Raw genomic sequence first — 26,521 nt, forward strand, 5'->3', positions numbered from 1 at the left:
CCAGTGACGTTTCCAGCTCCAAGCAAAACCAGTCTCGTCATGTCCCTCGAGGTCTGAAGTGATGGCCAATATGACGATGTGGAGCAATTGTCGGGTTTGGGTTCGAGTTACGTTCGGTTTCAGTTGAGGTTTCTGATTAGGGTTAGAAGTAGGGTTCAGGTTTGTTCCCAGGAGGTTCAAGGCGCTAAACACATAGCAGTGCACTTGTCTCCCCAAAGGGCTGAGTTGAGGGCAGAAGGGAGGGTGCCGGTCAGGGTTTGTCTTTGGGTTCCAAGGCCAGACAACTCTATGGGCCACTGGTCGGTTAGGCCTCAGGAGTACTTTTGAGCACCTGAATCCCAGCCTTGGAAATGACATGGTGATGTTCCAGGTTCTATGTGGAGTGATCCTGCACCACTTCTGGACCCTAGGCACGTGGTGTTGTCAGATTTTGGTATTCGGTCCCCATGGGAAGAGAGCCTTAGCTAGGGTTAGGGTTTAGTCCAGGGACGTCACCAGAGCTGAAGCAACTCCCATCTCGTGATCTTCCTCAAGGGCTGAAGTGAGGGCCTGTGTGATGGTACGGGTCAAGTGTACCGTTAGGGTTCGAGACTGGGTTAGGTTATTGTTGGCGGCTCTGGTTGGGGTTATGGTTACGGTTAGGTCCCAAGAGGCTCCAGGCACTGAACCTACAGCAGTGTGGTTGTCTACCCAAAGGGCTGAGTTGAGGGCTCAAGGGAGGGTGCTGGTCAGGATTAGTCTTTGGGTTCCTAGCCAGATATCTCTATGGGCCACTGGTTGGGTAGGCGTCAGGATTCCTCTCGGATAGCTGCAGCTGGGTTTTGGAAATGACATGGTGATGATCCAGATTATATGTTGAGTGATCCTGCATCATTTCTGCACCCCAGGTGCTTGCTGTTGTCAGACTTTTGTATGGGGCCCCCATTGGGAAAGAATCTTAGCTTGTGATAGGTTTCGGTCCAGGGACGTCGCCAGGGCCGAAGCAACTCCAGTCTTGTGATCTCCCTCAAGGGCTGAAGTGAGGGCCCATGCGATGGTGCGGCTCAACTGTAGGGTTAGTTTTCGAGATAGGGTTAGGTTTTGCTTGAGAGTTCTGGTTAGCGTTAGGTCCCAACAGGCTCCAGGCGCTGAAGCCACAGCAGTGCAGTTGACTCCCCGAAGGGCTGAATTGAGGGCACAAGGGAGGGTGCCCTCAGGATGAGTCTTTGGATTCCAAGGCCAGTCAACGCTGTGGGCCAGTGTTTGGGTAGACCTCAGGAATACTCTCAGACAGCTGCCACCGGGCCTTGGAAATTACATGGTGATGTTCCAGATTCTATGCTGAGTGATCCTGCACCGCTTCTGGACCATAGGCACGTGGTGTTGTCAGTTTGGTATTGGGTCCTTATGGGGAGATAGCCTTAACTAGGGTTAAGGTTCGGTCCAGAGATGACACCAGGGCTGAAGCGACTCCACTCTCATGATCTCCCTCAATGGCTTAATTGAGGGTCCATGCAACGGTGTGAGTCATAGGTTTGGGTTCGAGATACCATTAGGTTTCTGTTGAGGGTTCTGGTTAGGGTTAGGGTTATGGTTATGGTTAGGTCCCAGGATTCTCCCTGCACTGAACCCACAGCAGTGCAGTTGTCTCCCTGAAAGGCTGAGTTGAGGGCACAAGGGAGGGTGCCAGTCAAGATTAGTCTTTGGGTCCCAGGCCATACAATTCTATGGACCACTCATCAGTTAGGACTCAGGAATTCTCTTGAGCACCTGTACTCAGGCCTTGGAAATGACTTGGTGATGTTCCAGTTTCTATGCCGAATGATCCTACATCGCTTCTGGACCCCAAGCACGTGGTGTTGCAAGACGTTGGTGGGTCCCCATGGGGAGAGAGCCCTAGCTAGGGTTAGGGTTCGGTCCAGGGATGTCCCCAGATGCAAAGCGACTCAAATCTCGTGATCTCCCTCGAGGGCTGAAGTGAGGGCCCATGTGACAGTGCAGGTCAAGTGTAGTATTAGGTTTCGACATAGGGTTAGGTTTCAGTTGAGGGTTCTGGTTAGGGGTAGGGTTAGGTCCCAGGAGGCTCCTGGAACTGAGTCCACAGCAGTGCAGTTGTCCACAGCAGTGCAGCTGTCTGCACAGCAGTGCAGGATTCCCCAAAGGGCTGAGTTGAGGGCACATGGGAGGATGCTGGTCATTTTTAGTATTTCCGTTCCAATTCCAGACAATTGTATGGGCCGTTGGTCATGTAGGCCTCAGCAATCCTTTCAGGAAGCTGTAGCCGGGCCTGAGAAACGACATGCTGAGGTTCCAGAGTGATCCTGCACTGCTTCTGTACCCCAGGTGCGTCGTGTTTTCAGACTTTGCTTTTGGGTGCCCATGGGTAAGAGCCTTAGCTAGGGTATGGTTCCATCCAGGGTTGTTGCCAGGCTGAAACAACACCACTGTTGTGAATTCAATGGAGGGCTGATGTGTGGCTGTGAGTCTGCTGTAGAGCTAGTGTGCTAGATACGGTTAGGTTTAGGGTGAGGGTTATGTTTCAGTTCACTGTTAGGGATAGGACCCAGGTGAGTGAAGGCAGTGACTCTACAGCAAAACAGTTGTCTTCCTGAAGGCCTGAGTGCAGTACAGAAGGGAGGGTTTTCGTTCGCATTAATCTTTGGGTACCAAAGCCAGACAAACATATGGCCCACCCTTCGGGTAGGCCTCAGGATTCTTCTCGTGCAGCTGCTGTCGTGCTTTGCATATGACATGGTGATGTTCCACGTTTCATGCCTAGTATTTATGCACCGATTCTTGATCCCATGTATGTGCTGATGTCAGACTTTGTAAATGAGTCCCCCTGGGGATAGACACTTAGCTAGGGTCAGGGTTCAGTATAGGGAAGTCGCCAAGTCCGAAGCGACACCAGTGTTTTGAATTCCATGGAGGGCTGAAGTAAGGGCACATGCGCGGCTGCGAATCTGGTTTAGAGTTAGTGTGCTAGATAGGGTTAGGTGTAGGGTGAAGGTTATAGTTAGGGTTATGATTAGGGTTAGGGTTAGGTCTCAGGAGGCTCTAGGCACTGAACCCACACCAGTGGTGTTGTCTCCACGAAGGGGTGAGTGGTGTCCCCAAGGGTGGGTGTCAGTCAGGACTAGTCTTTGGGTTCCAAGGCCAGAAATATGTAAGGGTCACCCTTTGGGTAGGCATCAGGATTCGTCTCATGCAGCTGCAGTCGCGCTTTTGAAATGAGATAGTGATGTTCCACATTCCATGTCGAGTATTTCTGTACAGAGTCTCGAAACCATGTGCATGCTGTTGTCAGACTTGGAATTGGGTACCGATGGGAAGAGAGCCTTACCTAGGGTTTGTGTTAGGTCCAGGGAAGTCAGCAGGAGTGAATCGACTCCAGTTTCATGATCTATTTCGAGGACTGAATTGAGGGCCCATGCGACAGTTCGGGTCAAGTGTAGGATTTGGGTTAATGTTAGGGCTAGGTGTAGGGTGAGGGTTATGGTTAGGGTTATGTTAGGGCTAGCGTTAGGTCCCAGGAGTCTCTAGGCACTGACTCCACCACAGAGCAGTTGTCTCCCCGATGGGCTGAGTGGAGTACACAAAGGAAGGTGCCAGTTAGGATTAGTCTTTGTGTTCCAATGCCAAACAAATATTGGGCAAGCTTCATATAGGTCTCAGGAATCTTCTTGTTCAGCTGCAGTTCCGCTTTGAAAATGACAGTGATGTTCATCGTTCCATGTCGAGTATTTCTGCACCGATACTCGAACCCATATGCATGCTCTTGTCAGACTTTGGAATTGGGTCCCCATGGGGACAGAGCCTCAGTTAGGGTTAGGTTTCGGTGCAGGGGCGTCACCATGGCAGAAGCCATAGCAGTGTTGTGAATTCCATAGGGGGCTGAAGTGAGGGTATGTGCATGGCTATGCGTCTAGTGTAGCTTATTGAGGTTGATAGGGTTAGGTGTAGGGTAAGGATTATGTTTAAGATTAGGGTTAGGTTTAGGTCCCAGAAGACTCCAGACACTGATCCCACAGCAGAGCTGGTGTTAACCCGAGGGGCTGAGTGGAGTACACAAGGGAGGGTGCCGGTCAGGATTAGCCTTTGACTAACAAGGCCAGAGAAATGTATGTGTCACCCTTCGTGTAGGACTCAGGAAGCTTCTCGTGCAGCTGCAGTCGCGTTTTGGAAATGACATGGTGATGTTCCACGTTCCATGCCAAGTATTTCTGCACTGATTCTCGAGCCCGTGTGCATACTGTTGTCAGACTTTGGAATTGGGTCCCCAAGCCTTAGTTAGCATTGGGGTTTGGTCCAGGGAAGTCGCCAGGCTCGAAGCAACTCCGGTTTTGTGATCTCCCTCGAGGGCTGAATTGAGGGCACATGTGAGGGTTTGGTTCAGTGTAGGGTAGGGTTAGATATAGGGTTAGGTGTGGGGTGAGGGTAATTGTTAGGGGTATGTTTAGGGTTACAGTTTGGAAATAACATGGTGATGATATATATTCCATGCCAAGTATTTCTACACCTGTTTTCGAATGCTTGTGTGTGCTATTGTCAGATTTTGGACTTGTTTCCCCATGGGAGAGACACTTAGATAGGTTTAGGGTTTGGTCCAGGAATGTCACCAGGGCCGAAGCAACTCCAGGGTTGTGAATTCAATGGAGCTCTGAAGTCAGGGCACATGCGCAGCTGTGGGTCTGGTGTAGACTTAATGAGATAGATAGGGTTTGGTGTAGGGTGATATTTATGGTTAGGGTTACTGTTAGGGTTAGGGTTAGGTCCCACGAGACTCCAGACACTGACCCCAAACAGAGCAGGTGTCAACCTGAAGAGCTGAGTGTAGTACACAAGGGAGGGTGCCCGTCAGTCTTCGTACTTGGGTTGCAAGACCAAACAAATGGATGGGCCACCCTTAGGGTAGGCCTCAGGATTCCTCCCTTGCAGCTGCACCCGCGCTTTGGAAGTGACATGGTGATGTTCCAAGTTCCATGCCAACTATTTCTGGACCAATTCTTGAACCAGTGTGAGAGCTGTTGTCAGACATTGGAATTGGGTCCCAATCCATACAGAGCCATAGCTTGGGTTAGAGTTCGTTCCAGCGGTGTGGCCATGGCTGAAGAGACTCCAGTCTCGTGATCTCGCTGGAGGGCTGAATTGAGTGCCCATGCGAGTGTGCGGGTCAAGTGTAGTATTTGGGTTAGAGATAGGGTTAGGTGTAGATTGAAGTTTACGATTAGGGTTATGATTAGGGTTAGGGTTAGGTCCTAACCCAGCAAGCTCCAGGCACTGAACGCACAGCAGAACAATTGTCTCCCCGAAGGGCTGAGTGTAGGACACAAGGGAGGGTGCCTGTCAGGATTAGTCTTTGGGTTCCAAGGCCAGGCAAATGTATGGGCCACCCTTCGGGTAGGCCTCAGGAGTCCTCTTGTGCAACTGCAGTCGTGCTTTTGAAATGACATGGTTATGTTCCACGTTCCATGCTGAGTATTTTTGCACCAATTCTCGAACCATTGTGGGGGCTGTTGTCAGATTTTAGAATTGGGTCCCCATGGGGAGAAAGCCTTAGCTAGGGTTAGGGTCAGTCCAAGGAAGTTGACAGGGCTGAAGTGACTCCAGTCTCATGATCTCCCTCAAGGGCTGTGTTGAGGGCCCTAGAGAAGGTGGGGGTCAAGTATAGGGTTCGATTAGAGATAGGGTTATGTGTAAGTTGAGGGTTATGTTTAGGGTTACGGTTAGGGTTAGTTTTAGGTCCCAGGAGGCTTCAGGCACTGAACCCACAACAGTGCAGTTGTCTCTCCAAAGGGCTGAGTGGAGTACATAAGGGAGCATGCTGGTCAGTATCAGTTCATAGGATCCAAGGCCAGAGAGATGTTTGGGCCACCCTTGGAATAGGCCTCAGGAATCCTGTCGTGCAGCTGCAATCACACTTTTCAAAAGACATGGTGATGTTCCATGTTCCATGCCGAGTATTGTTGCACCGATTCTCGAACCCGTGTGCGTGCTGTTGTCAGACTTTGGAATTGGGTCCCCATGGGGATAGACACTTAGCTAGGGTAAGAGTTCAGTACAGGGAAGTTGCTAAGGCCAAAGCGACACCAATGTTGTTAATTCCATGGAGGGCTGAAGTGAGGGTACATGTGCGGCTGTGGATCTGGTTTACTTTTCATGTGCTAGAGGGTGAGGGTTATGGTTAGGGTTATGTTTACAGTTAGTGTTAGGTCCCAGGAGGCTCTCCATCCATGTAGTTTCAAATGGCAAGATTTTATTCTTTTTGGTGGCTAAGTAATATTCCATGGTGTGTATATGTATGTATGTGTATACAAACACACACACACCCACACACACACATATACATTATGTATGTATATGTATATATACATTATATGTATATATATGTATATGTATGTATATATACCACGTCTTTATCCATTCATCCATCCATGGACATTTGGGCTTTTTCCATACTTTAGCTATTGTTGATAGTACTGCTATAAACTTTGGGATTCACGTGTCCCTTCATAGTAGCATATCTGTATCCCTTGCATAAATACCTACTAGTGCACCTGCTGGGTTGTAGAACAGTCTTCTTTTTCATTTTTTGAGGAACCTACATACTGTTTTCCAGAGTGGCTGCACCAGCAGTGCAAGCTAGTGCACCAACAGTGCAAGAGTTCCTCTTTCTCCATTTCCTCGCCAACATCTGTTGTTGTTTGCGTTGTTAATGTTAGCCATTCTCACAGGGGTGAGGGGGTGTTTCATTGTGGTTTTAATTTGTATTTAATTTGTATTTGATGAGTGATTTTGAGCATTTTTTCATGTGTCGGTTGGCCATCTGGATGTCTTCCTTGGAGGAGTGTTTGCTCGTGTCTTTGCCTATTTCTTCACTGGATTACTTGTTTTTTGGGTGTTGAGTTTGGTATGTTCTTATAGATTTGAATACTAATCCTTTATCTCATATGTCGTTTGCAAATATCTTCTCCCATTCTGTTGGTTGCCTTTTAGTTTTGCTGATTGTTTCCTTCTCTGTGCAGAAGCTTTTTATTTTGATGAGGTCCTAATAGTTCAGTTTTGCTTTTGTTTCCCTTGCCTCTGGAGACGTGTTGAGTAAGAAGATGTGGACGCCAACATTAAGAGGTTTTTGCCTGCTTTTCCCTTGAGGATTTTGATGGCTGCCTATCTTACATTTAGGTCTTTCATCCGTTTTGAGTGTCTTTTTGTGTGAGAAAGTGGTTCAGGCTCATTCTTCTGCATATCACTGTCCAGTTTTCCCAGCACACTTGCTGAGGAGACTGTCTTTATTCCATTGGATCTTCTTTCTTTTGGTCAAAGATTAGTTGGCCATACATCTGTGGGTCCAATTCTGTGTTCCTATTCTGTTCCATTGATCTGAGTGTCTGTTCTTGTGCCAGTACCGTACTGTCTTGATGATTACAGCTTTCTAATACAGCTGGAAGACCAGGATTGTGATACCTCCTACTTAGGTTTTCTTTTTCAAGATTGCTTTGGCTATTCGGGGTCTTTTCTGGTTCCATACAAATTGAAGGATTGTTTGTTGTAACTCTGTGGAGAATGTTGGTGTTATTTCGATAGGCATTGCGTTGAATATGTAGATTGCTTTGGGTACTATTGACATTTTAACAATATTTGTTCTTCCTATCCAAGAGCATGGAATGTTTTTCGTTTTTGTGTGTTTGTCATCTTCAATTTCTTTTTTTTTTTTCAACGTTTATTTATTTTTGAGACAGAGCATGAACGGGGGAGGGGCAGAGAGAGAGGGAGACACAGAATCGGAAACAGGCTCCAGGCTCTGAGCCATCAGCCCAGAGCCCGACGCGGGGCTCGAACTCACGGACCGTGAGATTGTGACCTGGCTGAAGTCAGACGCTTAACCGACTGCGCCACCCAGGCGCCCCTTCAATTTCTTTTATAATCTTTCTATAGATTTCAGTGTATAGATTTTTCACCTCTTTGGTTAGATTTATTCCTAGGTATTTTATGGGTTTTGGTGCAATTGTAAACGGGATCGATTCTGTGATTTCTCTTTCTGTTGCTTCCTTGTTTGTGTACAAGAATGCAACTAATTTCTGTGCATTAATTTTATACCCTGCCACTTTGCTGAATTCATGGATCATTTAACAGTTTTTTGGTGGAATCCTTTTATCAAGAAAGGATGCTGTATTTTGTCAAATGTTTTCTCTGCATCTATTGAGTGCATCATGTGGCTCTTGTCCCTTCTTTTATTGATGTGATGAATCACATTGATTATTTTGTGGATATCGATCCAGCCTTGCATTCCAAGTTAAATCCCACTTGGTTGTGGTGAATAAAGTTTAAACGTATCATTGGATCTGGTTGGCTAATATCTTGTGGAAGATTTTTGCATCCATGTTCATCATGAAAATTGGTCTATACTTCTACTTTTTAGTGGGATCTTTGTCTAGTTTTGGAATCCAGGTAATGCCGACTCATAGGAAGAGTTTGTATGTTTTCCTTCCATTTCTATTTTTGGGACAGCTTCAAGAGAATAGGTGTTAACTCTTCCTTAAATGTTTGGTAGAATTCCCCTGGAGAGCATTCTGGCCCTGGGCTCTTGTTTTTTGGGAGATTTTTGATTACTAATTCAGTTCTTTACTGGTTATGGGTCTGTTCAAATCTTTTATTTCTTCCTCTTTCAGTTTTCATAGTTTGTATATTTTTTAGGAATTTGTCCATTTCTTCCAGATTGTCCATTTTATTGGTATATAATTGCTGATAATATTCTCTTATTCTTTTTTGTATTTCTGCTGTGTTGGTTGTGATCTCTCCTCTTTCATTCTTGATTTTATTTATTTGGGTCTTTTCCTTATTCTTTTTGATCCAACTGGCTGGTGGTTTATCAATTTTATTAATTATTTCAAAGAACCAGCTTCAGGTTACATTGATCTCTTCTACTGTTTGTGTGTGTGTGTGGGGGGGGGGGTTGTTGTTTGTTTTTTTGTTTTGTTTTGTTTTCAGTTTTGAAAGCATTGAGTTTTGCTGTAATCTTTATCATTTCTTGTCTTCTGTTGGATTTGGTTTTTATTTGATGATCTTTTTTTCCATTACTTTAAGGTATAAGCTTAGGTTGTGTACTGGGACTTTTCTTCCCTCTTTAGGAAGGCCTGGATTGCTAAACTTCCTCTTATGACTACCTTTGCTGCATCCCAGAGGTTTTGGACTGTGGTGTTATCCGTTTCGTTGGCTTCCATGTACTTTTTAATTTTCCCTTTAACTTCTTGGTTCACCCATTCATTCTTTTTTTTTATTTTAGTTTTTATTATTTACAATTTACATCCAAATTAGTTACCATATAGTGCAACAGTTATTTCATGAGTAGATTCCTTAGTGCCCCTTACCCATTTAGTCCATCTCCCCCCCCCCACAACCCCTCCAGTAACCCACTGTTTGTTCTCCATATTTATGTGTGTGCTTTTGTACACCTCCCTGTTTTTATATTATTTTTGTTTCCCTTCCATTATATGTTCATCTGTTTTGTGTCTCAAAGACCTCCTACGAGTGAAGTCATATATTTGTCTTTCTCTGACTACTAATTTCACTTAGCATAATACCCTCTAGTTCCACCCATGTAGTTGCAAATGGCAAGATTTCATTCTTTTTGATTGCTGAGTAATACTCCATCACACACACACACAGACACACACACACACACACACACACACACACACACACACCACATCTTCTTTATCCATTCATCCATCAATGGACATTTGGGCTTTTTCCATACTTTGGCTATTGTTGATAGTGGTGCTATAATCATGGGGGTGCATGTGTCCCTTCGAAACAGCACACCTGTATCCCTTAGATAAATGCCTATTATTGCAATTGCTGTGTCGTAGGATCGTTCTCTTTTTAGCTTTTTGAGGAGCCTCAGTACTGTTTTCCAGAGTGGCTGCAGCAGCTTGCATTCCACTATTCATTGTTCAGTAGGATGTTCTTTAGTCTACAAGTATTTGTTATCTTTCCAAATTTTTTCTTGTGGTTGATTTCGAGTTTCATAGCATTGGGGTCTGAAACTGTGCACGGTATGATCTCTATCTTTTTGTACTTGTTGAGTACAAGTAAACATAAAATTATTTTTGTTTATTTTAGAGACAGGGACAGAGAGAGAGGGAGACACAGAATCCGAAGCAGGCCTCAGGCTCCGAGCTGTCAGCACAGAGTCCGACACAGGGCTCAAACTCACAAACCATGAGATGACCACCTGAGCTGAAGTCAGATGCTTAACTGAATGAGCCTCCCAGGCACCCACTTTAAGGAAATTTTACATGACACGGTTCAAAGTGCACTTGCTACCTTGCAAACTCAGAGAGAGAGAAAGAAATGTGAAGAATCAGGAAGTGGTTAAGAGTTGGCTGCTGAGTTGTACCGAAATTTGGCTTTGGAGGGTTTTTGTTCATTGGGTGAAGTGAGCACAGCATATTTGCCTGCCATTTACCACAGTAGACAGTGGGCCTCTGGGAGCCAAAACTCTTTCTGACCAATGAGCTGGAATTTTACTAGGACTGCCAAGATGAGATTTGCTATTTCAAGGACTAGGAGTTATCTTTTATTTTCACAACTAGGTAATTATCACATCATTCAACTCTGCCCTCCAAGATATGTAGAAAATACCCAAATATAGTTGAGAGAGAAAGGGTGACAGCCAAAGTGTATAATCCTTTCCCTTTAAAAATTATGTTTAAATTATGCTTTATGATTTTTTTTTTTAATTTTAGTGAGGGGGCATGCAAGTGAGGGAGAGGGAAAGAGAGAGAATCTTAAGCAGGATTCACACTCAGTGTGGAGCCCAACACAGGTCTGGGTCACATGATCCTACAATCATGACCTGACCCAAAATCAAGAATCTGATGCTCAACTAACTGAGCCACCCAGGTGCTCAATAGTCTCCTTCTCTCTGAATGCTGAATAGTAAATTTTCAACGTGAATGGGGGATAAACAGGCATACATACATACATACATACATACATACACACACACACACCACTAAGAAAGCCATGAGTTGTTAGACATGAACTATTTTCCATCATCTTTGTCTTCTAGTTATATTCATGCCTCAAGGTGTTTGTTGATTGCAATGCACGATCTTGCTGTGTGAGGTACAAATTGTTGTGTGATCAGTTTTCCATGAAAGTCTTTCCTCATATCTGTCTTAACCACAAGATGCAAATGTTGAATTCAAGGATGTAGAGCTAACAGCCTTGAGGTCCAATAACTGTCAACTAGAAGTTATATTTTCTGTTGGGGAGAAATCCCCATATGATGGCAGTGACTTTGCATTGGTAAGGGAAAGAATACTTTCATGCTTTCATGGTTCTTGTGCTTTTTCTGCCTCACCAAAATCAAGACTCAGGTCATGTGCACGTTTATCAAGAAAACACCTTTTTTTTTTCCAGAAAATAAAAACGCCCTGGAAGATAAGTGTAATGCATTGAGGTCTGTGAAAGCCACAAAGGAAGCAAAAGTCAAACATCTGAAGGAGAAAGCACATAACCTGGAAGAATTCTATGAACAAAGAAAAGTGCCTACAAAAAAGTAAGATGGGGGCCCTTGGGTGGCTCAGTCGGTTGAACGTCCAAATTCGGCTCAGGTCATGATCTCATGGTCCATGAGTTCAAGCCCCATGTTGGGCTCTGTGTTGACAGTTCAGAGCCTGGAGCTTGCTTTGGATTCTATATCTTCCTCTGGCCCTACCCAATTCGCACTGTGTCTCTATCAAAAAATGAATAAATGTTTAAAAAAAATTAGAAAAGTAAGATGTTCATGTGAGAACTGTCACAAGGACCAGGTTGTATGGGAGAACATGGCAGCCAGTAGAGATAATTGTATTTCTTTTGGAACTGGGTCCAGAGTATTTTTGCCCAACGCATTCAGTAGAATTGGACCTACCCTTCCTACCTTGCTTTCTGTAACGTAGCCTGCATTTTTTCTTTCTCCTAAGTGCTTGCCACACATTATGTCATGTTTTGGGGGCGGAAGAGGGAAGGTACCATCATTAATAACTTTAATACCTGGATCCACCTACACTGTCCTATAGGTTTCAATCGCATCACACTGTTTTGTCACCCAGCAATTAGGTCATTTTTGTTCAGGACCAGACATGGGTCAAAAATGTGTGGGGAAAAAATGAATTATCTTGCTGCAGAAACAATGGAAGTTGCTTTCTGGAAAGTGGGTAGAGGTACCAGCAGTACTGGATCCCTGAATCCATTCTGCCAGTGAGATTTCTCACTGCAGGCCCAATCCCTAAGAAAGTCAAGTTGTTTCCTGTCCCCTGATTTTTTAAGTGTAACTCTTCTGAGTCTTGGCCAAAGCCCGCAGCTTCACTAGGGCTCATCTTTGCTGGCCGCCCCTGAACTACACTTGTTTACTTCTAAGTCTGTGCCCATAAAGTTGTTCAGCTTCTTTGCCATTCAAATGTATGCCCCCCACATCAATGATGAGTCCTAGGGAGTTTGGGTCCAACCGCCAGGCTGGCTTTGTCCTGGGCTTCCTTCTCCATCTTGGTCTTGTGTATCTTTGTGGGGTTGTCAGATACTTGGTGCATTCAGTCACATGTTTCCTCCTTTGTACAGTATTTCCTTTTGTTCTCAGGAGTAGATGGGGGACTTTATGGTCCCTCACTCATGTTGGAAAGTGAAGTCTTCTCTTCCCTGGAGACTCACCTTTATGTTCGTCCTTCCCACAGCTGGGGTTAGGGCTTGCTCTGTCTCACTGGCATCTTGTTTTTGTTAACTCGTAAGCTCTTTCTGTGAGTGGGCACAGCACCCTGACCACCTCTCTATCTTCAACCCCTTACAACAGAGCCACTACATTACAACCACTCCAGCAAGCATTTGCCGAAGTACTGCCTGAGGCCAGAAGGAAATGCATGTGCCTTTCTCTGTCTAGTGCTTTTATGTCATTTTCTAAGAGATTTTCAATTTTGCGTGTGATTCTTGAGTACATCAGGTGTCAAGTTGAAACCATCTCAATCAACACCACAAAGAAAATAGTCTGAGGGAAACACAGCAACCCAGCCTTGCCAAGCATTGCCTTTTGCTGCCTTCACTATCAATGTAATGAGTCTTGTTAAAGTACATTTGGCTCCATGAAGTTGAGAGTTTTCCACCTGAAATCTCTTTCCTGGAAGTAAACCCAGACTGTGTGACAGTTCATATCAGGTTGTACGTCAGGAGATGATGTTGTTCTAAGATTGGCCTTTTGAAGGTGGAGGCAGGGGTTGCAGTCCTGAACTCTAGCAATATCTGGGAGTGAGCTGCAATGTTAGTGAAACCATATTCTGGAAGGTCGCCTTTCAGGTGATTGCCTGCGTCATGGTACAACTTTTGGACTGAGAATCAGGGCTCCCCATGGAGGTGTAAGACTAGTGATGATCCCGATTCATCCTAATGGGTACAGTTGGTCAGATATGGTTTTTCACTCACTGATGAAATGAGTCTTCACCATATCAAACAAAAGACCAACTCTGGGAAGGCACAAAGTACAATGTTATTTGATGACTTTATGATAAAGGAGAGGAAACAAGAGAACTAGAAAGACAGTTCCAATAGTAGAGACGTGGCAGGAGACAGAAGTTGAATTTTCTTGCACTTAAATGGGGTGTTCACTTCATTTCTCTGATTGGGGTGTCAGTCTGTGCATTTATGGGAGAAGTGGGGGAAGGGATATTTGCATAGGCCTTCAAGAGTGCTGGGAGGTAAAAAGGGAGAACTTCTGGACCTTGTTCCTGACTGTGACACTGAAAATGACACTGTGAACTGGAGGCAAAGAAGAATCAGCTGGCAGCTGCAGGTAAAATTTGAAAATAGCTACATAAGGGGCGCCTGGGTGGCGCAGTCGGTTAAGCGTCCGACTTCAGCCAGGTCACGATCTCGCGGTCCGGGAGTTCGAGCCCCGCGTCAGGCTCTGGGCTGATGGCTCAGAGCCTGGAGCCTGTTTCTGATTCTGTGTCTCCCTCTCTCTCTGCCCCTCCCCCGTTCATGCTCTGTCTCTCTCTGTCCCAAAAATAAATAAACGTTGAAAAAAAAATAAAAAAAAAATAGCTACATAAGGGGCAACTGGGTGGCTCAGTCGTTTAAGCGTCTGACTTCAGCTCAGGTCATAATTTCACAGTCTGGGAGTTCAAGCCCCGTGTCAGACTCTGTGCTGACAGGTCAGAGCCTGGAGCCTGTTTCAGATTCTGTTACATCTCTCTCTGTCCCTCCCCCGCTCATGCATGTGCTCACTCTCTCTCTGTCTCAAAAATAAATAAACATTAGGGAAAAAAAAGAAAATAGCTACAGAAGAAATAAACAAGTACAAGTGAGTTCAGCTAGTAATTACCAGCAGCTCATGAAACCACTGTTCATTTTTTGGTTTTTAATCTTTTTGTAATGTTTAAAGTCAACATATGCATAGAGTATTAGATAAAAAAAAAGGTAAGTTTAGAAAGAATAAAACAATTAAGTTTCTAAACATTTGCAGATCTCAAGTAGTGGCCAGACTGTGTGGAAACTTTGTCCATGTAACATTCCTCGGGGGTGGTGTCAATTGTCATCATCTGTAGGAAAGCAGTGTGTCATACAATGACTAATACCCATCAATGTGGTAGTGCCATTTCATGGCCCTCGTCTTTGCAACCCTGGGAAACATGGTGAGGATATAAGTTATAGAAGAATAGATCTTTATGATAAAAGACACTTGTCACATGATGAGTTAGAGAAAGATTGAAAATGGGAAGGAATTCTATGAACTCTGAACCCTACAGGCATGGAATAATGAGTAAGGAAAGGATGTAACAATAGCTTTGATCCTACTGTACATTGATAATCATGGGCAAAGTGTTTCATGTGTAAGAATAAATTGTATCAGGGGACAGATATGAGGTTCTTGGGAACGTGGGCAGCTTATTTAAAATCATACCCAATATTGGGCCTTACCTGACAAGAGCAATTGTAACTCACAGGCAACAAATTGAACAAACATGGGAACGGCTGCAGCAGGCAGAGTTCACCTTTAGATACCAGGTAACCTGAGTTCTGCCTGACATACTGAACCCTTAGCACCTCACGCGGGTGAGTGTAGTGGCCCTTGGAATCCCTAACCATGGGATTTTCATTGTTGGCTTTTTCAGCTTGCAGTTCATGAGAAGAATGCTCAGGACAACTAGGTAAGTGTCTTCTTGTTTCCTCCTCTTTGTTTGGTGCACAGTCTGGCACCACCTTCTGACTGAAAGTGGATGTGTTTTTTCTCGCCCAGATCAAGACTCAGATTTGGGACAGGGAGATGGTGGAGCAGGGCAGGGAGGTCGCTTACTTGAAATACAGGTGTGGTCATTTGACTTGCGTTTTTATGGGTGTTTCCAGGGATGACGCCTGCCCTGTTTGTTGTCTAGTAGACGACGTGGTGTTGCAACTCTTATAGAAGTCCATTATTTTTCTGTATCCAAGACTGGATGGGATGGAAGCAAAGAGGCTGCCTGAGGGATACACGAGGCAGAAACCAATCACTGCAAGAACCCTCCAAGGAGAGGTAAGGAGCACGTTGTGATGTGCTGCAGTCTAATTTCTGCTGTGCAGCCTGTTCCTGTGTGTGATCATCGTGTGGTCTGGAAAGAATCACAAGCACTAAGGACGGCAGGTGGTCCAAAGGGGTGACAGAAGGGTGTTCTCCTCTGGTGCCACAGACAGTGAGGCACTTGTCCCTGTGACTGGTGGAGCTCATGCCCCTCCTCTGACGGTGACCCTCCCACCTTCTCTAGCATCCCCCTGTCTGAAGAGCCTGGAAACCTTCTTCCCACCCGGACACAATGTGAAGACTTTAGTTTATTTGAGGAGAAGATCATTTATTCACTAGTTTTAACAGTCTTTCTTTTTGTTTGTTTTGGGAACTGTAGCCATACATCCCTCAATTTAAGTTCCATAAAGCTTAGCTTAGTACTCTGTTGGTATCAGTGCAACTCTGCAGCAGCTTCACTGATAACTTCTGACAGTTTTCCTTTTCTCGATAGTGTCAAATTAGTCTTTCCTTATATACTAACTGCTCTCATGCGGAAGGCAGCTTGTAGATAAGCTGGGAGATTGAACAATTTGCCTGAAGCCTGAAGAAATGCACCCTTCTTGAGGACTCATTGAGGATATACACCAAACCAGTATTCTCAATGTTATTCTTTTTTTGTTAAGTTTATTCATTTTGAGAGACGCATAGACAGAATGCCAAGCAGGTGCCACACTGTCAGTGAGGAACCCAACGCTGGGCTTGAATTCACAAGCTGTGAGATCGTGACCTGAGCCAAAATTAAGAGTCGGATGCTGAATCCAAGCATCCTCAGATTAATTCTTGATCTGTAATGGAATCCGTGATTTCCCATGATGTATACTGAGAAAACTGTTTTACTGGTGAATTCTAAATTGCTAGTTGTGCCTGAGCTGTCCACAGTTATGTGATTATGAAACAACATGAACTAGGGCACCATGAGGTCTTTATCAAGGTGAGGGGACGGTTCTCCCCCTTATCCTTGGGGGTCACCTGAGGCATTTGGGATACCCTCTGCCTCTGGTCAGGGACCTGACTGTAGGGAAAAGTTTAAGATATTTGAGGAATGAGTTGAGGGATTGTTTTCATTCCACACAGTCCTCTAAAAGCAGAATAAACCTCTGTCCCTTCTAGGGTCTTTAGTAGATCGAGAAACTGCTGAAACCTCTGTGGGTTACAGCAGTTCTGACTGTACCAAGAATGCAGACAAGGACAAGGTAAATGCCAGGGCAATTCTCAGTTGTAACTCTGTTGGGAAACCCTCATCTTTATGTACAGCACGCTCTCCCGGACTTGTCTCGTTTTGCGTGTTGTGTGATATATCTGTTTGTTCTTTGTTTTCTAAATGCACACTCATAACCCAGGAGCCCACAGGCTTCTCAATTTTTAGTCTGTCAGCTTTCTGTGGTAAGTTTAGAAGCCAAAAGCGCTTATAGACTGAGTACCTTAAGGTTTTTCCGTGAGTTTCAGGAAATAATGAGAGGAGGATGACTGCACACTCCAAACAGAGGTCTCCCTGCCTGGGTGATCCCTTCCAGACCTCACCTCTGTGGGAACAGTGTGGCTGCTGTGTCTTCCTTTCTTGATTCTGGCTAGGAGATGAACCTGTTAGAAACGACATCATGACTCCAACTTTTTATTATGTGCCCTGTGCCATTTAGAGTGGTCATAGAGAAAGCCAATGTCATCACTCATCACCTTTCTGTCTTTGTTGGTAAATGACTTGTCTGGAATCCTCCAGCTATACCTTAGGTAAAAACAATTTGAACACTGTGTCCTTCAATTGTGTTTCTATGAGCAGTTTCTGGTTGTGTCCCCAGTCACTGTTAGAGCTGATATAGTCTCATGACACATACCAGTTTTATACCAAAACACTTGCATGAAATCTGTTATGTGAATTTCTCCCTCTTTTTTTCCATTGCACATAATGACTCTGTGTCCTGTAGTATGCTTAAAGTCAGAATTCCCTATGAATTAAGATGAACACATCTGAGCTTTGTAGACATTCACCACAAGTAACTCATTCTTCACAGAAGACTCTCCTTCCCCTGCAAGATTCCAGGCATCCTCCACTGCCCAGAGGTCTCCGAGGCCTTTGACAACACTTCAAGAGGGAAGACTCCTTTCTCAGGGAGAAGAGCAGAGGAGGCACAGTGAGGGTCTGGCTGCAGAATATTTTGCCAGGAGTGGCTGTGATTCCATGAGCAGAATATGAGCCGTGTATTCCCACTCATTTTTTTGTGTTCTTAATATAGCAAAAGCAGAGCATCTGGAGTCGCTGTAGAGGAGGGATGCAGGGTGAACCTGGACATCGATGGCTGCCTGTCTGGAGAATGCTACTTCATTAATCTGTAATTACTTCTGTTAACCCTCTAGGACAGGACCCTTGCCATTTTCTTCCACAGACGTGGGCAGTGATGTGTGGTGGCAGTAGGTTAACCTCTTGTATCTACTACCCCAAGCTGTAGGTGGTATCCAGTGGCACGGACAGAGTTTTCAGGTACTGATGCTATTCTCTTGGATCCTGGTGGCAGAGAAGGTGGCAGGTGCTGACACCTTCTTCTCTGGGTTACAGCTGCTTTTGGTATTGGTTCTCTTGTCTGGCATATGGATGTAGCTGTCACTTCTGTTCTGCAGGGCAGTCTGGATCCTGGGGACCTCCTCCGTTAACTGGACGATTCTGCATGCCTTACCCTGGAGACACCCCGCCCCCATGGACTATTAGGCACGTCCACCTCCTGAACCTTAGTGGCCCTGAGGCCACCCGGAACCCCTCCACCTGCAACACTTGGTAAGATGATCCGAGCACTAGGAGTTGACTTGTAAAACACACTCACCTTATTTTGTGGCTGTTAGGTCTTGGGCCAAGGTGCAGAGGCGGTACCACAGACCATTGTGATGCAAGGGGAATGTGTCTGCTGCCATTACCATATTCCTCAAGTTGCTCAGGATCTCATCTTTGTCCTTTCCCCCACCATGGGTTGGTACAGGCATCTCTTGTGGAAAAGGAATGGGGCCGTATGCAGAAAATCAGACATAGCGCTTCAGCAGAAATGCCCTGTACACAGTCCACGTGCTGGGATCTGTGAGGCATGAGGCACAATGTAACGTACGTCCATCTAGTTGTGCCCCCAGCCATCCATAGTTGTTCAATGAGTGATGAATACATCTGAATCAGGGCTTTTAGGAGTCTTCATCAAGTTATAAGGGATGGTTCTTCAAGTTCTTCTTGGGTATCACCAGAGGCATGTGGGACACCCTGTGCATGTAATTTGGGATCTCACTGGGGCAAAGAGTTTAAGTTGTCAGAAGTATGAGGGGAGGGTTTTTTGTTTTGTTTTTGACCTCCAAACAGTCTACTCAAGTCAGAATAAACCTCCATCCCTTCTAGGGCTTTTTGCAGGACCAGAAGTAGGTGTCACAACCAAGAGTGACATCGACACTGGCTCTGCCAAAACTGCCAAGAAGCACAAAGTAAATGCTGTGGCCGTTTTCAGTTCTAAGTCTTTATGGACAGCCACATCTTTCTGTACAGGACACTCTCCTGCCATTGTCTCTGGTTTGTGTGTCGTATGGTATGTTTGCTGTTTTTGGTTTTTTTCCCCAGATGCAAAACCTTTACTGCCGAGTCTACGGGCTTCCCTGTTTCCCAGATGGCATCTGTTTGTGGTAACTTGAGCAGCTAAGCGTGCCTAAAGGTGGGGACCATAGGGCTTTTCTAATGTGTTCCTGGAATAAATCAAGGAGGATGACACCACACTCCACTTGGAAGTCTCCTACCTTGCCTCATTCTTTGTGGATCTCCTCAATGTGGAATCATTGCTCTTGCTGTTTCTTCCTCTCCTGTTTCCTTCTATTGAGGGTTTTAATGTGCTCAGAAAAATCTGTGGGTATCCTTACAATTTGAAAATGCGAACTGCCTTCACTCCAACTTATATTTTTGTATGTGTCCTTTAGAATGGTCTTAGACAAAGTAAATAAATTTCATACCCATCAGCATTTTGGTAAACATGCTGTCCAGAGTCCCTTCAGGTGTGCCCTAGGCACAAACACTCTGAACTATAAGAAGTGGCATGTTTGTGATAGAAAACATGCACTGAAACTTAAGTTGTGAAGAGAAAAAATCCAAAATTACCTGTGTGGCAATTGCCCACGGTGTCCTTCACTTGTGTTCACATGAGCACGTTCTCTCGTGTCCTGTGTCACAGGTACAGCTAAAACATGGAAACTTACACCAGAAATCAAAGTGCATTTGTGTTAATTGTGTCTTTTAGAATTTCAGCTCATTTTTCCATAGGACACAATTACCCTGCAAAGTGTACTGCACTTAAGCTGAGAAGTACCTCCGAAGTAAAATAAATTAGCTGAACCCAACTAACATGTATAGGCTGTTTCTCTAAGAGCATGCTTTCCCAGGTCCTCTACAGGCCCTCAGGGTCCCCATCTCCCCATATGTCTCTGTGCCCATGGATAGCACTTCCAGAGAGGAGGAGACCCCATTGTCGGGACAGTAGTTTGGACACAGGCAGGGGCTTAGAGGCAGAACTTTGAGCCACGAGGGCTCTGATTCCATGTGTGGACACTGGCTTTGTCATTCCTTCTCATTCTGTAGTTCTTCACATACACAATAAACAGCCTCTGTGGTGGAGGGGATGAAGGGTGGAGTGTGATCCTGGACATAGTTGCCTTCCTATCTGGAATATGCTACTTTGTTAATTTAGTATTCAGCCTATGAATCTTCTAGGAAAGGGGCCCTTGCTGTTTCTACGTTTCCAGACACGTGGAGACACTAGTTTATCCCAATCACATCCATTCCTCACCTCAAAGCTGTAAGTGGAACCCAAAGTATGGGTAGAGATTTTGGCGCTGATGCTGCCCTCTTGAAACCTGGTGGTGGGGAAGCTAGTAGGATATGAGAACAGCTTCTTTGGATTTCTGCTTTTTGCTGGTGTTGGTGCTCTGTTCTGTCCTATGAACATACCTCTCATTTCTTTTCTCCAGGCTATTTTGTATGCAAGAGTCCTGGTCCTTTCCCAGGATTGCCTTGCAGGCTGTACCCCATGGACCACCCTTCACCACCAGTCATGGGCTATAGGCCACATCCCCCTCCTCCACCTACTCTATTTGTTAAGATGACCTGAACTGGACGAGTGGCTGGTAAAGTATATTCATCTTCTTCATGATTGACTTTGTGGCAATGATGTAGAGACAGTTGTGAGTCTTGGCAATCCAACTACAAACTGCCTGAGGACACTGTAGCATGTCTCAAGTTTCTCAGGACATACATACAATGGGCAGTGTCATGTCCCTGTAATACAGTGAGCTATACGTTTCTCTTGTCAAATGAAAGAGGATTTTTTACACAAAAGCAGATGTATCAGCGGTACTGGTGCGTATGTTGGAGACACAATGTTTTGGGTTCTGTGATGAATTAGGTGCACCCCTAACTTTTAGAGCATCAGGTGTCCTGTGTGAAAGAGGGACATTCATTAAACGATGCAGACCTTGTGATCACCAACATGGAAACACCAGTGAGGATTCAGGGCAAAACCGGGGGAGCCTTGAATCATACAGGAATAGAAGGGAAGTTGAGCACAATAAGCAGAGTTTGAGGAGGTGCAGAGGGGAGGGTGTTGGGGTCAGTGAGATGCAGTTGGAGGTCATTCCTGGTCACAGCCTGAGCAGGGAGTGTGAGGTCCATACGGAGCTGCTATGTGGGATCGCTCTCAGTGCACAATGCAGCATTCATCTCCAAAATGTCAGTGTGTTGCCAAAGTGCACGCAGGTAATCACCTAAAAAGATTCTTGTCTCCCTGGATTTTCCTGAAGGTTCTGGATATTTGTGGGGGGAAAAGAGCCCTGGAGATATGGGACATTTAACTTGGTCTTATGAAAATGCTGTATGCCCAAGTTCATATCCCTCCGTGAGGGTAAAAGTGGAGACAGGGTCTAGATCAGCTGAGTCATCCTACAATTCAGGGCTGGCCAGATGCCACCACTGCTGAACCCCTGTCATCACCCTGACTACAGCTTTGCATCTCCTCAAACCTCTCTCACAATATTATGATGCTTTGCCTGTGTTCCTGCTGTCTCAGCCCTAATACCAGTTCTCAGTGGGACCTACACAGAGCCTCAGCTGTGTTATCTGGGAAAACAGGGGTAATATTTGTTTCTAAGAACAAGAGAAAAAGAAGACATTCAGTGCATAAAGCGTCTGCAAAATCTCTGAGAAGTGTCCCCTCACGCTTCTCACAGTTTCAATTAAGATATCTCCACACAATGATCCTCCAAAAAAGATGGTCATGGGAGTTCATTAAACTAAGACTGTTAACAACTCAGCCCAGGGTGGGAATCACTGTTTTAAAAAATAAGACAATGTCCCTCGTTTTTCTATTAGAATTCGGGCCCTGCCACACAATGAAAGAAAAGATAATTATGAGAATGTATACATTCAGAGACCTAGATCTGAAGACAATCATTTTCTATTACACCTAATCTCACAGATGCAGCCACACACTAAAGTGTTCATCTGAGGCCACAGCCACAGATAAACTACAGAAGACAGAATGCATGTAGAAAAACATAAGATCACAGGGGAATAAACCAAAATCTCTTTGCCTTATAGGACAACTCTTGAAATTTGAACAGGACTGTGCACGGTGACAGACTATGGTGATTATATATACATTTTAAGAAGGTGTCAGATCTACCTAAATGCTTTCCCTGCCCATCCTGTCCCCTCCACTTTGTCCTTCCCACTGTCCCCTAATCTACCTTTCATCGTTTTGTCTCTGTGTCAGCGTCTGCTTCTAGGGCCATCTACTCTCACTCCCCATCGAGTGCACACAGTGGGATTCCTGTACACACAGGTAACAAAGTGCCAGAAATGGTGGTGATGGAGGATAGAAGCAAGATCACCCTTTCTGCAGGGGAGCCTGAGGGAGTTTTCCGGGGTGATGGGAACTTCCTGTATCTACATTGATGGGGTGCTTATGCTCAATTATTTTGGAAATATTCCCTGAGTCCATGGTGCCTTGGGGTCAGACAGACAGGTATCTGTCCTTAGGAAATGGCTAAGTTCTAATGGTGGAGAAGGATGAGGGACCAGCAGTGACTGTAGAGAGGAGTGAGGGTCAGACCCTAACCCAGGATGCCAGGTCTCCACAGAGAGCACCACGTGTAGGAGGACTCTGAAGAGCAGAGATTTCTTGATCAGACCCATGAACTACATAATCCTCCTGTAGTTTCCTCACTGAGCGATGGCCAGAGCAGAGGCCAGCAGCTGGAGGACACCCTGATCATGGCTGGAGTGGAGCAGTGGGCCTGGGGGATTGAGTCAGGGAAAGGGACAGGCAGAAGGTAGTGTGACAGGGTGTTTGAGAGACAAACGGAAGAGAAGGGACCCTTCTCTGCTGACTTCACCTACATTTCTGTGTGACCAAAATGAGACACTTGTCTCCCAGGGAAGGGAAGATGGCTGGCAAAAAGACAGAGTGATATACTCAGCTCAAGTGCCCAGGGTATCTGCCTTGCTCTTGAGTACCTAACACAGGAAGCACGTGCTTTCTGTCATGATTGGAACTGCAGCTCATACCATTTAGTGAAAATCAATCCAATTATGCATCCCTCAGCATTAAAGTACTCCAACAAAATTAAGTGAACAGACTGAAAGATACAACACAGGATAAAGTCCAAAGGTAGAATGACTGCAACCTTTCAGGAATAAAGTCTATCAGAAAAGAAGGTAGGTACCCTAGTGCAGGCCTTCAGACACCTGGGCAATATCTGAAAACGTAAAAAAAAAAGTCCTTACTTCAAAAGCAACATTAGCGCTAGACACAAAGGGATCATGATTTAAGGTTTAGAGAGCAACCATATGACTTCATGGTGCTGTATCCATGAGATCAAGTCTCATCAAATTATACCCTTTAATTTGAGGTTCTTTGTTATATGTAAATTATACCTCATTAAAGAAAGTTTCAAAGCACAAAATACTAGAAGCAAATGTGGGAACATTCCTTTCAAATCCTGAAGTGCATGGGTGAGATGAGTCTGTCTGCCCATGTCTCAAAAATCCAAAATAATAAGGCATTTAAAAATTAATAGCAGACTAAGCAGACCCTGAGCCCACCCTGTACCATGTTTTCAACTACATAACTTCCACATCCAAGTCCATGAACCAGAGAGGGATCCAAGAATGGCACAACAAACTCCACACCTAAATAGAAGCTGCATCAGGAAGGTTAGGAAGGTCAGAAAGTTGGAGGCTGGCTGCCTGCAGAAGGAGCAGAGAAAGTGAGCCCTCGCACCAAGGGGCCGACACAGGGAAGACTAATCTCCATAACATTTGGCATTAAAACCCAAGGGGGCTGAATTCCCTTGAGTTTAGATCCTGGCGCTTTGGAGGTCAGCTGACCCAGCACTGGGTGATCCAGGAGGATGAGTGATAGCCAGGTCCCTGCCTGTGTAGAGAGGCAATGTAAACATGGCATTTTACACAATGCCCAGGCCACAGGAGACACATGTATTCATTCTGATTCTTGATTCTTGACTCAGCTGGCCTGCCTGGGTCCCACTGACACCACTGAGAACAAGCACAGCCCACAACAGGCACGCAATCAGTGCGGACCCCTGCACTGAAAGGAAAAGTAACCCAGACACAACAGCAGGGAGTGAGCAATACCCATACGATAGCCTCCTGAAGGTCCAGGTCCTATAAATGGAGACATGCCCTGCTGAGGACTCCAGGACCTCTTCTTCATAACGGCATTAATTTCAAGATCAGAAGGCACAGCTGACTTTCTTAACACAGAGAAATAGAGCCAGAGAGACAAACAAAATGGACACACAGAGATGTTTATCTACAATGAAAGACCTACTCAAAGCCACAGCCAGAGATCTAAGCCAAAGAGATATAAGTAACATACCTGATACAGAATTTCAAGCAATGATCATAAGGATACTCATTGGAGTTGAGAAATGAGTAGAAGAGTGAGACCCCTGACATAGATAAGATACAACACAGACACTGAGGACACAATAAAGGAGAAAACATGCTTGCTGGAATGAACAGAGTGATGGAAGAAGCAGCGGAACAAACTAGTGACCTCGAAGACTGAGTGACAGAAATTAATCACACTAAACCAAAGAGAGAGAACAGAATTCTGCAACGTGAGATGAGACGAAGGGAACTCAGTGACTACAGGAAAGATAATAGGATTCATGTTGTAGGAGTCCCAGAAGGAAGAGAGAATGGGGAAGAAAATTTGAGGAAATAATAGCTGAAAACATCCCTAATTGGGGGAGGGAAACAAACATCCACATCCGGGAGACTAGAGAATTCCCATCAAAATCAACAAATAAGGCCAACACACAAACCTACTGTAAACAAACTTACAAATTAGGGTGAGAATAAAGAAAAACTCGTAAAAGCAGCAAAACAGTCCTTAACTTAGAAGGGAAGACCCATGAGGCTAGCTACATATTTCTGAACAGAAACTTGGCAAGCCAGAAGTGAGTGACATCACATATTCAAAGTGCTGAATGGAAAAATCAGCGGCCAAGAATATTCTATTCAGCAAGGCTATCTTTCAGGATGAAGGAGACACAGACTTTCCCAAACAAAAACTAAAGGAGTTTGTACCACTAAACCAGTCCTGCAAGAAATATTAAGAGGGATTCTTTGAATGGAAAGGAGAGACCAACAGTGACAGTATAGAGGTAGAAGACACAATTCAAGTAAAAAATGAACATTTCTGGAAAAAAAATCTATTAAAGAAATCAGAGAAATGGATTTGAACTATAATAACATCTACCAAAAACCTAGGGAGGAGAAAGTAATGGGTTCAAAGGTAAATGACCATCAACTTAATACAAACTGCTAAATGCAGAAGAGGTTATATAAACACCTAACAGTAGCCATATACTAAAACCAGTCATAAATATGCTAAGAATAGAGATAAAGAAATCAAAATATATCACTAAAGAAAATAAGCAATACATGAAAGAAAGGCAAGAAAGGATCAGAGAAAATCATTAGAAACTACAACAAAACAGGCAATAAAATGGCAATACATATCAATCAATTTTGAGGGAAATGGAGTGAATGCTCCAATCTAGAGATGTAGGGAGTAAGAATGGATGAAAAAACAAAGCAGATTCAGCATCCTACAAGTGACCCACTTTACACCTCAAGAATAATAGTGAGGATAGAGAAACATCACACAAATGAATGTCAAAAGAAAGCTGGAGTAACCATACTTGTATCAGAAAAAAATACACTTAAAAAAAGTACATAACAAGAGACAGGGGAGGACAGTATATAACAGCAAATGGTACAATCCAAAAAGAAGATATAACAACTGTAAATATATCCCACAATTAAGTGGGATTTATTCCCAAGCTACAAAGGTGGTTCAACATTCACAAATCAATGTGATACAATACATCAACAGGAGAAAGGATAAGAACCAGATGATCGGGGCATCTGGGTGGCTCATCCTTTAACAGTCTGACATCAGCTCAGGTCATGACTTCATGATTCCTGAGTTCAAGTCCCACGTCGGACTCTGTGCTGAAAGCTCAGATCCAAGAGCCTCCTTCGAATTCTATGTCTCCCTCTCTCTCTGCCCCTCCCCTGCTCACACTCTGTCTCTCTCAAAATTAATAAACATTAAAAGAAAAGAAGCATACAGTCATTTCAATGCATGCAGAAAGGAACATTTGACAAAGTACAACATCCGTTCATGCATGTAACCCCCTAAAGTAGGTTTACTGGAAACATACATTAATGTAATATAGGTTATCTATGAAAACCCTGCAGTTATAATCAACCTTAATGGGGAAAATCTGAGAGTTTTTCCTGTAAGGTCATGAAGAAGACAAGGATGTTTACTCTTACCACTTTTAGTAAACAAATTACTGGAAGTCCTAGCCATAGCCAGCAGACAAACGAAACGAAACGATTTGCAGATTACATGACACTATATATAGAAA

At 44.6% G+C, this 26,521-nt stretch overlaps 2 long non-coding RNA genes across 4 annotated transcripts; one reads left to right on the forward strand and one right to left on the reverse strand.

Annotated features, from left to right (window-relative positions):
* Positions 1–1,584: 1,584 nt before the first annotated feature.
* On the forward strand, positions 1,585–20,639 carry LOC123383716. Of its 3 annotated transcripts, XR_006593765.1 has the most exons (8): positions 1,585–2,322; positions 11,407–11,545; positions 14,958–15,018; positions 15,126–15,161; positions 15,358–15,523; positions 18,164–18,317; positions 19,134–19,224; positions 20,528–20,639. It is a non-coding gene; the product is annotated as an uncharacterized LOC123383716 (long non-coding RNA). The 3 variants fall into 3 exon arrangements; XR_006593763.1 differs by lacking the exon at positions 20,528–20,639 and having other exon boundaries at positions 19,134–19,270; XR_006593764.1 differs by lacking the exons at positions 14,958–15,018; positions 20,528–20,639 and having other exon boundaries at positions 19,134–19,270.
* Positions 17,147–19,135, reverse strand: LOC123383717. Its single transcript, XR_006593766.1, has 2 exons — positions 18,364–19,135; positions 17,147–18,220 (listed from the first exon to the last, which is right to left on the reverse strand). It is a non-coding gene; the product is annotated as an uncharacterized LOC123383717 (long non-coding RNA).
* Positions 20,640–26,521: the final 5,882 nt, after the last annotated feature.

Source organism: Felis catus, unplaced genomic scaffold, assembly GCF_018350175.1.
Source record: "Felis catus isolate Fca126 unplaced genomic scaffold, F.catus_Fca126_mat1.0 Un_scaffold_61, whole genome shotgun sequence".
In the NCBI taxonomy this organism is placed as follows: Eukaryota; Metazoa; Chordata; class Mammalia; order Carnivora; family Felidae; genus Felis; species Felis catus.